This window comes from Hyperolius riggenbachi, chromosome 7 (assembly GCF_040937935.1).
Source record: "Hyperolius riggenbachi isolate aHypRig1 chromosome 7, aHypRig1.pri, whole genome shotgun sequence".
NCBI lineage: Eukaryota > Metazoa > Chordata > Amphibia > Anura > Hyperoliidae > Hyperolius > Hyperolius riggenbachi.
The window spans coordinates 31,926,839-31,936,838 of NC_090652.1; the positions used below are offsets into that span (position 1 = coordinate 31,926,839).

The following is a 10,000-nucleotide window of genomic DNA, read 5'->3' on the forward strand; positions in this document are numbered from 1 at the left end:
CAAGCGTTAGCTTAGAGTTTGTCAAGGTTGGACAGAGTTAAATGATAACTCTTAGAGACTAGAGATGGTCAATGAGACAGTAATAAATCCAGGTTGCATGCAAATTGAATTAATATTGTAGGCAGCTTGGAAATGCGTTAATCGTCAGGAAGTGCATTAGACCCCAGCACATGTGTATTTGGCAGCAGATGTAGAAGCCCAAAGTTCTTCTGCTTTGCTAATTTGAGTGGAGGACTTACATTGTAGACATTTTGTAGCTTTTGCTGTTCTTTTGCAGGATCCTTTAAAATACGTATGGAAAGAAAAAACAAATTTACTTTGGCTATGTAAAGAAAAGAACACTTCAGAAATGTGGCTGCTTGGAGGGAGCATGTGAACTTTCACCAAGTTACTACGATTCTGCAGCATAACGGGATATTTTGATTAACGTAGTTCTCTTTATTACTGCCTTGAGAGTATTGGTTTATGTAAAGAGTTTAGAGAAAGAGCAAAGAGCTAGATCATGTCAAGGGGGCACTCGGATTTGAACCAAGGACCTCTCGATCTGCAGTCGAATGCTCTACCACTGAGCTATACCCCCACGCTCTGTTCACCTTTTCTGACCATTTTAAATAGTTTCTCTCATGTAGTCCATGAAAGCATTTCAAGCGTTAACTTGGAGTTTGTTAAGGTTGGACAGAGTTAAATGATAACTCTTAGAGACTAGAGATGGTCAATGAGGCAGTAATAAATCCAGGTTGCATGCAAATTGAATTAATATTGTAGGCAGCTTGAAAATGCGTTAATCGTCAGGAAGTGTATTTGAATGTCCCACTTCCATGACGCTCACAATTTGCATAATAATCTGCATGAAAGCTAGAATGATGAGCATGTTACGGACCATGGCCGCAAGAGACACTTTCGTCAGACCCAGAAACTTCTCATTCTGCAGTTGCCATTTCTGCCACTGCATTAGACCCCAGCACATGTGTATTTGGCAGCAGATGTAGAAGCCCAAAGTTCTTCTGCTTTGCTAATTTGAGTGGAGGACTTACATTGTAGACATTTTGTAGCTTTTGCTGTTCTTTTGCAGGATCCTTTAAAATACGTATGGAAAGAAAAACCAAATTTACTTTGGATATGTAAAGAAAAGAACACTTCAGATATGTGGTTGCTTGGAGGGAGCATGTGAACTTTCACCAAGTTACTACGATTCTGCAGCATAACGGGATATTTTGATTATTGTAGTTCTCTTTATTACTGCCTTGAGAGTATTGGTTTATGTAAAGAGATTAGAGAAAGAGCAAAGAGCTAGATCATATCAAGGGGGCACTCAGATTTGAACCAAGGACCTCTCGATCTGCAGTCGAATGCACTACCACTGAGCTATACCCCCACGCTCTGTTCAGCTTTTCTGACCATTTTAAATAGTTTCTCTCATGTAGTCCATGAAAACATTTCAAGCGTTAACTTGGAGTTTGTTAAGGTTGGACAGAGTTAAATGATAACTCTTAGAGACTAGAGATGGTCAATGAGACAGTAATAAATCCAGGTTGCATGCAAATTGAATTAATATTGTAAGCAGCTTGGAAATGCGTTAATCGCCAGGAAGTGTATTTGAATGTCCCACTTCCATGACGCTCACAATTTGCATAATAATCTGCATGAAAGCTAGAATGATGAGCATGTTACGGACTATGGCCGCAAGAGACACTTTCGTCAGACCCAGAAACTTCTCATTCTGCAGTTGCCATTTCTGCCACTGCATTAGACCCCAGCACATGTGTATTTGGCAGCAGATGTAGAAGCCCAAAGTTCTTCTGCTTTGCTAATTTGAGTGGAGGACTTACATGTACACATTTTGTAGCTTTTGCTGTTCATTTGCAGGATCCTTTAAAATACGTATGGAAAGAAAAACCAAATTTACTTTGGATATGTAAAGAAAAGAACACTTCAGAAATGTGGTTGCTTGGAGAGAGCATGTGAACTTTCACCAAGTTACTACGATTCTGCAGCATAACGGGATATTTTGATTATTGTAGTTCTCTTTATTACTGCCTTGAGAGTATTGGTTTATGTAAAGAGATTAGAGAAAGAGCAAAGAGCTAGATCATATCAAGGGGGCACTCGGATTTGAACCAAGGACCGCTCAATCTGCAGTCGAATGCTCTACCACTGAGCTATACCCCCACGCTCTGTTCAGCTTTTCTGACCATTTTAAATAGTTTCTCTCATGTAGACCATGAAAACATTTCAAGCATTAACTTGGAGTTTGTTAAGGTTGGACAGAGTTAAATGATAACTCTTAGAGACTAGAGATGGTCAATGAGACAGTAATAAATCCAGGTTGCATGCAAATTGAATTAATATTGTAGGCAGCTTGGAAATGCGTTAATCGTCAGGAAGTGCATTAGACCCCAGCACATGTGTATTTGGCAGCAGATGTAGAAGCCCAAAGTTCTTCTGCTTTGCTAATTTGAGTGGAGGACTTACATTGTAGACATTTTGTAGCTTTTGCTGTTCTTTTGCAGGATCCTTTAAAATACGTATGGAAAGAAAAAACAAATTTACTTTGGATATGTAAAGAAAAGAACACTTCAGAAATGTGGTTGCTTGGAGGGAGCATGTGAACTTTCACCAAGTTACTACGATTCTGCAGCATAACGGGATATTTTGATTATTGTAGTTCTCTTTATTACTGCCTTGAGAGTATTGGTTTATGTAAAGAGATAAGAGATAGATCATGTCAAGGGGGCACTCGGATTTGAACCAAGGACCTCTCGATCTGCAGTCGAATGCTCTACCACTGAGCTATACCCCCACGCTCTGTTCAGCTTTTCTGACCATTTTAAATAGTTTCTCTCATGTAGTCCATGAAAGCATTTCAAGCGTTAGCTTAGAGTTTGTCAAGGTTGGACAGAGTTAAATGATAACTCTTAGAGACTAGAGATGGTCAATGAGACAGTAATAAATCCAGGTTGCATGCAAATTGAATTAATATTGTAGGCAGCTTGGAAATGCGTTAATCGTCAGGAAGTGCATTAGACCCCAGCACATGTGTATTTGGCAGCAGATGTAGAAGCCCAAAGTTCTTCTGCTTTGCTAATTTGAGTGGAGGACTTACATTGTAGACATTTTGTAGCTTTTGCTGTTCTTTTGCAGGATCCTTTAAAATACGTATGGAAAGAAAAAACAAATTTACTTTGGCTATGTAAAGAAAAGAACACTTCAGAAATGTGGCTGCTTGGAAGGAGCATGTGAACTTTCACCAAGTTACTACGATTCTGCAGCATAACGGGATATTTTGATTAACGTAGTTCTCTTTATTACTGCCTTGAGAGTATTGGTTTATGTAAAGAGTTTAGAGAAAGAGCAAAGAGCTAGATCATGTCAAGGGGGCACTCGGATTTGAACCAAGGACCTCTCGATCTGCAGTCGAATGCTCTACCACTGAGCTATACCCCCACGCTCTGTTCACCTTTTCTGACCATTTTAAATAGTTTCTCTCATGTAGTCCATGAAAGCATTTCAAGCGTTAACTTGGAGTTTGTTAAGGTTGGACAGAGTTAAATGATAACTCTTAGAGACTAGAGATGGTCAATGAGGCAGTAATAAATCCAGGTTGCATGCAAATTGAATTAATATTGTAGGCAGCTTGGAAATGCGTTAATCGTCAGGAAGTGTATTTGAATGTCCCACTTCCATGACGCTCACAATTTGCATAATAATCTGCATGAAAGCTAGAATGATGAGCATGTTACAGACCATGGCCGCAAGAGACAGTTTCGTCAGACCCAGAAACTTCTCATTCTGCAGTTGCCATTTCTGCCACTGCATTAGACCCCAGCACATATGTATTTGGCAGCAGATGTAGAAGCCAAAAGTTCTTCTGTTTTGCTAATTTGAGTGGAGGACTTACATTGTAGACATTTTGTAGCTTTTGCTGTTCTTTTGCAGGATCCTTTAAAATACGTATGGAAAGAAAAACCAAATTTACTTTGGATATGTAAAGAAAAGAACACTTCAGATATGTGGTTGCTTGGAGGGAGCATGTGAACTTTCACCAAGTTACTACGATTCTGCAGCATAACGGGATATTTTGATTATTGTAGTTCTCTTTATTACTGCCTTGAGAGTATTGGTTTATGTAAAGAGATTAGAGAAAGAGCAAAAAGCTAGATCATGTCAAGGGGGCACTCGGATTTGAACCAAGGACCTCTCGATCTGCAGTCAAATGCTCTACCACTGAGCTATACCCCCACGCTCTGTTCAGCTTTTCTGACCATTTTAAATAGTTTCTCTCATGTAGTCCATGAAAACATTTCAAGCGTTAACTTGGAGTTTGTTAAGGTTGGACAGAGTTAAATGATAACTCTTAGAGACTAGAGATGGTCAATGAGACAGTAATAAATCCAGGTTGCATGCAAATTGAATTAATATTGTAGGCAGCTTGGAAATGCGTTAATCGTCAGGAAGTGCATTAGACCCCAGCACATGTGTATTTGGCAGCAGATGTAGAAGCCCAAAGTTCTTCTGCTTTGCTAATTTGAGTGGAGCACTTACATTGTAGACATTTTGTAGCTTTTGCTGTTCTTTTGCAGGATCCTTTAAAATACGTATGGAAAGAAAAAACAAATTTACTTTGAATATGTAAAGAAAAGAACACTTCAGAAATGTGGTTGCTTGGAGGGAGCATGTGAACTTTCACCAAGTTACTACGATTCTGCAGCATAACGGGATATTTTGATTAACGTAGTTCTCTTTATTACTGCCTTGAGAGTATTGGTTTATGTAAAGAGTTTAGAGAAAGAGCAAAGAGCTAGATCATGTCAAGGGGGCACTCGGATTTGAACCAAGGACCTCTCGATCTGCAGTCGAATGCTCTACCACTGAGCTATACCCCCACGCTCTGTTCAGCTTTTCTGACCATTTTAAATAGTTTCTCTCATGTAGTCCATGAAAGCATTTCAAGCGTTAACTTGGAGTTTGTTAAGGTTGGACAGAGTTAAATGATAACTCTTAGAGACTAGAGATGGTCAATGAGACAGTAATAAATCCAGGTTGCATGCAAATTGAATTAATATTGTAGGCAGCTTGGAAATGCGTTAATCGTCAGGAAGTGTATTTGAATGTCCCACTTCCATGACGCTCACAATTTGCATAATAATCTGCATGAAAGCTAGAATGATGAGCATGTTACGGACCATGGCCGCAAGAGACACTTTCGTCAGAAGCAGAAACTTCTCATTCTGCAGTTGCCATTTCTGCCACTGCATTAGACCCCAGCACATGTGTATTTGGCAGCAGATGTAGAAGCCAAAAGTTCTTCTGTTTTGCTAATTTGAGTGGAGGACTTACATTGTAGACATTTTGTAGCTTTTGCTGTTCTTTTGCAGGATCCTTTAAAATACGTATGGAAAGAAAAACCAAATTTACTTTGGATATGTAAAGAAAAGAACACTTCAGATATGTGGTTGCTTGGAGGGAGCATGTGAACTTTCACCAAGTTACTACGATTCTGCAGCATAACGGGATATTTTGATTATTGTAGTTCTCTTTATTACTGCCTTGAGAGTATTGGTTTATGTAAAGAGATTAGAGAAAGAGCAAAAAGCTAGATCATATCAAGGAGGCACTCGGATTTGAACCAAGGACCTCTCGATCTGCAGTCGAATGCTCTACCACTGAGCTGTACCCCCACGCTCTGTTCAGCTTTTCTGACCATTTTAAATAGTTTCTCTCATGTAGTCCATGAAAACATTTCAAGCGTTAACTTGGAGTTTGTTAAGGTTGGACAGAGTTAAATGATAACTCTTAGAGACTAGAGATGGTCAATGAGACAGTAATAAATCCAGGTTGCATGCAAATTGAATTAATATTGTAGGCAGCTTGGAAATGCGTTAATCGTCAGGAAGTGCATTAGACCCCAGCACATGTGTATTTGGCAGCAGATGTAGAAGCCCAAAGTTCTTCTGCTTTGCTAATTTGAGTGGAGGACTTACATTGTAGACATTTTGTAGCTTTTGCTGTTCTTTTGCAGGATCCTTTAAAATACGTATGGAAAGAAAAAACAAATTTACTTTGAATATGTAAAGAAAAGAACACTTCAGAAATGTGGTTGCTTGGAGGGAGCATGTGAACTTTCACCAAGTTACTACGATTCTGCAGCATAACAGGATATTTTTATTAACGTAGTTCTCTTTATTACTGCCTTGAGAGTATTGGTTTATGTAAAGAGTTTAGAGAAAGAGCAAAAAGCTAGATCATGTCAAGGGGGCACTCGGATTTGAACCAAGGACCTCTCGATCTGCAGTCGAATGCTCTACCACTGAGCTATACCCCCACGCTCTATTCAGCTTTTCTGACCATTTTAAATAGTTTCTCTTATGTAGACCATGAAAACATTTCAAGCGTTAACTTGGAGTTTGTTAAGGTTGGACAGAGTTAAATGATAACTCTTAGAGACTAGAGATGGTCAATGAGACAGTAATAAATCCAGGTTGCATGCAAATTGAATTAATATTGTAGGCAGCTTGGAAATGCGTTAATCGTCAGGAAGTGTATTTGAATGTCCCACTTCCATGACGCTCACAATTTGCATAATAATCTGCATGAAAGATAGAATGATGAGCATGTTATGGACCATGGCCGCAAGAGACACTTTCGTCAGACCCAGAAACTTCTCATTCTGCAGTTGCCATTTCTGCCACTGCATTAGACCCCAGCACATGTGTATTTGGCAGCAGATGTAGAAGCCCAAAGTTCTTCTGCTTTGCTAATTTGAGTGGAGGACTTACATTGTAGACATTTTGTAGCTTTTGCTGTTCATTTGCAGGATCCTTTAAAATACGTATCGAAAAAAAAAACAAATTTACTTTGGGTATGTAAAGAAAAGAACACTTCAGAAATGTGGTTGCTTGGAGGGAGCATGTGAAATTTCACCAAGTTACTACGATTCTGCAGCATAACGGGATATTTTGATTATTGTAGTTCTCTTTATTACTGCCTTGAGAGTATTGGTTTATGTAAAGAGATTAGAGAAAGAGCTAAGAGCTAGATCATATCAAGGGGGCACTCGGATTTGAACCAAGGACCTCTCGATCTGCAGTCGAATGCTCTACCACTGAGCTATACCCCCACGCTCTGTTCAGCTTTTCTGACCATTTTAAATAGTTTCTCTCATGTAGTCCATGAAAACATTTCAAGCGTTAACTTGGAGTTTGTTAAGGTTGGACAGAGTTAAATGATAACTCTTAGAGACTAGAGATGGTCAATGAGACAGTAATAAATCCAGGTTGCATGCAAATTGAATTAATATTGTAGGCAGCTTGGAAATGCGTTAATCGTCAGGAAGTGCATTAGACCCCAGCACATGTGTATTTGGCAGCAGATGTAGAAGCCCAAAGTTCTTCTGCTTCGCTAATTTGAGTGGAGGACTTACATTGTAGACATTTTGTAGCTTTTGCTGTTCTTTTGCAGGATCCTTTAAAATACGTATGGAAAGAAAAAACAAATTTACTTTGAATATGTAAAGAAAAGCACACTTCAGAAATGTGGTTGCTTGGAGGGAGCATGTGAACTTTCACCAAGTTACTACGATTCTGCAGCATAACGGGATATTCTGATTAACGTAGTTCTCTTTATTACTGCCTTGAGAGTATTGGTTTATGTAAAGAGTTTAGAGAAAGAGCAAAGAGCTAGATCATGTCAAGGGGGCACTCGGATTTGAACCAAGGACCTCTCGATCTGCAGTCGAATGCTCTACCACTGAGCTATACCCCCACGCTCTGTTCAGCTTTTCTGACCATTTTAAATAGTTTCTCTCATGTAGTCCATGAAAGCATTTCAAGCATTAACTTGGAGTTTGTTAAGGTTGGACAGAGTTAAATGATAACTCTTAGAGACTAGAGATGGTCAATGAGACAGTAATAAATCCAGGTTGCATGCAAATTGAATTAATATTGTAGGCAGCTTGGAAATGCGTTAATCGTCAGGAAGTGCATTAGACCCCAGCACATGTGTATTTGGCAGCAGATGTAGAAGCCCAAAGTTCTTCTGCTTTGCTAATTTGAGTGGAGGACTTACATTGTAGACATTTTGTAGCTTTTGCTGTTCTTTTGCAGGATCCTTTAAAATACGTATGGAAAGAAAAAACAAATTTACTTTGAATATGTAAAGAAAAGAACACTTCAGAAATGTGGTTGCTTGGAGGGAGCATGTGAACTTTCACCAAGTTACTACGATTCTGCAGCATAACGGGATATTTTTATTAACGTAGTTCTCTTTATTACTGCCTTGAGAGTATTGGTTTATGTAAAGAGTTTAGAGAAGGAGCAAAGAGCTAGATCATGTCAAGGGGGCACTCGGATTTGAACCAAGGACCTCTCGATCTGCAGTCGAATGCTCTACCACTGAGCTATACCCCCACGCTCTGTTCAGCTTTTCTGACCATTTTAAATAGTTTCTCTCATGTAGTCCATGAAAGCATTTCAAGCGTTAACTTGGAGTTTGTTAAGGTTGGACAGAGTTAAATGATAACTCTTAGAGACTAGAGATGGTCAATGAGACAGTAATAAATCCAGGTTGCATGCAAATTGAATTAATATTGTAGGCAGCTTGGAAATGCGTTAATCGTCAGGAAGTGCATTAGACCCCAGCACATGTGTATTTGGCAGCAGATGTAGAAGCCCAAAGTTCTTCTGCTTTGCTAATTTGAGTGGAGGACTTACATTGTAGACATTTTGTAGCTTTTGCTGTTCTTTTGCAGGATCCTTTAAAATACGTATGGAAAGAAAAAACAAATTTACTTTGGCTATGTAAAGAAAAGAACACTTCAGAAATGTGGCTGCTTGGAGGGAGCATGTGAACTTTCACCAAGTTACTACGATTCTGCAGCATAACGGGATATTTTGATTAACGTAGTTCTCTTTATTACTGCCTTGAGAGTATTGGTTTATGTAAAGAGTTTAGAGAAAGAGCAAAGAGCTAGATCATGTCAAGGGGGCACTCGGATTTGAACCAAGGACCTCTCGATCTGCAGTCGAATGCTCTACCACTGAGCTATACCCCCACGCTCTGTTCACCTTTTCTGACCATTTTAAATAGTTTCTCTCATGTAGTCCATGAAAGCATTTCAAGCGTTAACTTGGAGTTTGTTAAGGTTGGACAGAGTTAAATGATAACTCTTAGAGACTAGAGATGGTCAATGAGGCAGTAATAAATCCAGGTTGCATGCAAATTGAATTAATATTGTAGGCAGCTTGGAAATGCGTTAATCGTCAGGAAGTGTATTTGAATGTCCCACTTCCATGACGCTCACAATTTGCATAATAATCTGCATGAAAGCTAGAATGATGAGCATGTTACAGACCATGGCCGCAAGAGACAGTTTCGTCAGACCCAGAAACTTCTCATTCTGCAGTTGCCATTTCTGCCACTGCATTAGACCCCAGCACATATGTATTTTGCAGCAGATGTAGAAGCCAAAAGTTCTTCTGTTTTGCTAATTTGAGTGGAGGACTTACATTGTAGACATTTTGTAGCTTTTGCTGTTCTTTTGCAGGATCCTTTAAAATACGTATGGAAAGAAAAACCAAATTTACTTTGGATATGTAAAGAAAAGAACACTTCAGATATGTGGTTGCTTGGAGGGAGCATGTGAACTTTCACCAAGTTACTACGATTCTGCAGCATAACGGGATATTTTGATTATTGTAGTTCTCTTTATTACTGCCTTGAGAGTATTGGTTTATGTAAAGAGATTAGAGAAAGAGCAAAAAGCTAGATCATGTCAAGGGGGCACTCGGATTTGAACCAAGGACCTCTCGATCTGCAGTCGAATGCTCTACCACTGAGCTATACCCCCACGCTCTGTTCAGCTTTTCTGACCATTTTAAATAGTTTCTCTCATGTAGTCCATGAAAACATTTTAAGCGTTAACTTGGAGTTTGTTAAGGTTGGACAGAGTTAAATGATAACTCTTAGAGACTAGAGATGGTCAATGAGACAGTAATAAATCCAG

At 39.2% G+C, this 10,000-nt stretch overlaps 14 non-coding genes across 14 annotated transcripts; all 14 read right to left on the reverse strand.

Moving 5' to 3' along the window:
- Positions 1–508: 508 nt before the first annotated feature.
- Positions 509–580, reverse strand: TRNAC-GCA (transfer RNA cysteine (anticodon GCA)). Its single transcript has one exon. It is a non-coding gene; the product is annotated as a tRNA-Cys (tRNA).
- Positions 581–1,303: 723 nt separating this feature from the next.
- Positions 1,304–1,375, reverse strand: TRNAC-GCA (transfer RNA cysteine (anticodon GCA)). Its single transcript has one exon. It is a non-coding gene; the product is annotated as a tRNA-Cys (tRNA).
- A 722-nt stretch (positions 1,376–2,097) lies between these two features.
- TRNAC-GCA (transfer RNA cysteine (anticodon GCA)) lies at positions 2,098–2,169 on the reverse strand. The gene has a single exon. It is a non-coding gene; the product is annotated as a tRNA-Cys (tRNA).
- A 559-nt stretch (positions 2,170–2,728) lies between these two features.
- Positions 2,729–2,800, reverse strand: TRNAC-GCA (transfer RNA cysteine (anticodon GCA)). The gene has a single exon. It is a non-coding gene; the product is annotated as a tRNA-Cys (tRNA).
- Positions 2,801–3,372: 572 nt separating this feature from the next.
- TRNAC-GCA (transfer RNA cysteine (anticodon GCA)) lies at positions 3,373–3,444 on the reverse strand. Its single transcript has one exon. It is a non-coding gene; the product is annotated as a tRNA-Cys (tRNA).
- A 723-nt stretch (positions 3,445–4,167) lies between these two features.
- On the reverse strand, positions 4,168–4,239 carry TRNAC-GCA (transfer RNA cysteine (anticodon GCA)). The gene has a single exon. It is a non-coding gene; the product is annotated as a tRNA-Cys (tRNA).
- A 572-nt stretch (positions 4,240–4,811) lies between these two features.
- TRNAC-GCA (transfer RNA cysteine (anticodon GCA)) lies at positions 4,812–4,883 on the reverse strand. The gene has a single exon. It is a non-coding gene; the product is annotated as a tRNA-Cys (tRNA).
- Positions 4,884–5,606: 723 nt separating this feature from the next.
- On the reverse strand, positions 5,607–5,678 carry TRNAC-GCA (transfer RNA cysteine (anticodon GCA)). Its single transcript has one exon. It is a non-coding gene; the product is annotated as a tRNA-Cys (tRNA).
- A 572-nt stretch (positions 5,679–6,250) lies between these two features.
- Positions 6,251–6,322, reverse strand: TRNAC-GCA (transfer RNA cysteine (anticodon GCA)). Its single transcript has one exon. It is a non-coding gene; the product is annotated as a tRNA-Cys (tRNA).
- A 723-nt stretch (positions 6,323–7,045) lies between these two features.
- On the reverse strand, positions 7,046–7,117 carry TRNAC-GCA (transfer RNA cysteine (anticodon GCA)). The gene has a single exon. It is a non-coding gene; the product is annotated as a tRNA-Cys (tRNA).
- A 572-nt stretch (positions 7,118–7,689) lies between these two features.
- TRNAC-GCA (transfer RNA cysteine (anticodon GCA)) lies at positions 7,690–7,761 on the reverse strand. The gene has a single exon. It is a non-coding gene; the product is annotated as a tRNA-Cys (tRNA).
- Positions 7,762–8,333: 572 nt separating this feature from the next.
- On the reverse strand, positions 8,334–8,405 carry TRNAC-GCA (transfer RNA cysteine (anticodon GCA)). Its single transcript has one exon. It is a non-coding gene; the product is annotated as a tRNA-Cys (tRNA).
- Positions 8,406–8,977: 572 nt separating this feature from the next.
- TRNAC-GCA (transfer RNA cysteine (anticodon GCA)) lies at positions 8,978–9,049 on the reverse strand. Its single transcript has one exon. It is a non-coding gene; the product is annotated as a tRNA-Cys (tRNA).
- Positions 9,050–9,772: 723 nt separating this feature from the next.
- TRNAC-GCA (transfer RNA cysteine (anticodon GCA)) lies at positions 9,773–9,844 on the reverse strand. Its single transcript has one exon. It is a non-coding gene; the product is annotated as a tRNA-Cys (tRNA).
- Between the last annotated feature and the right edge of the window lie 156 nt (positions 9,845–10,000).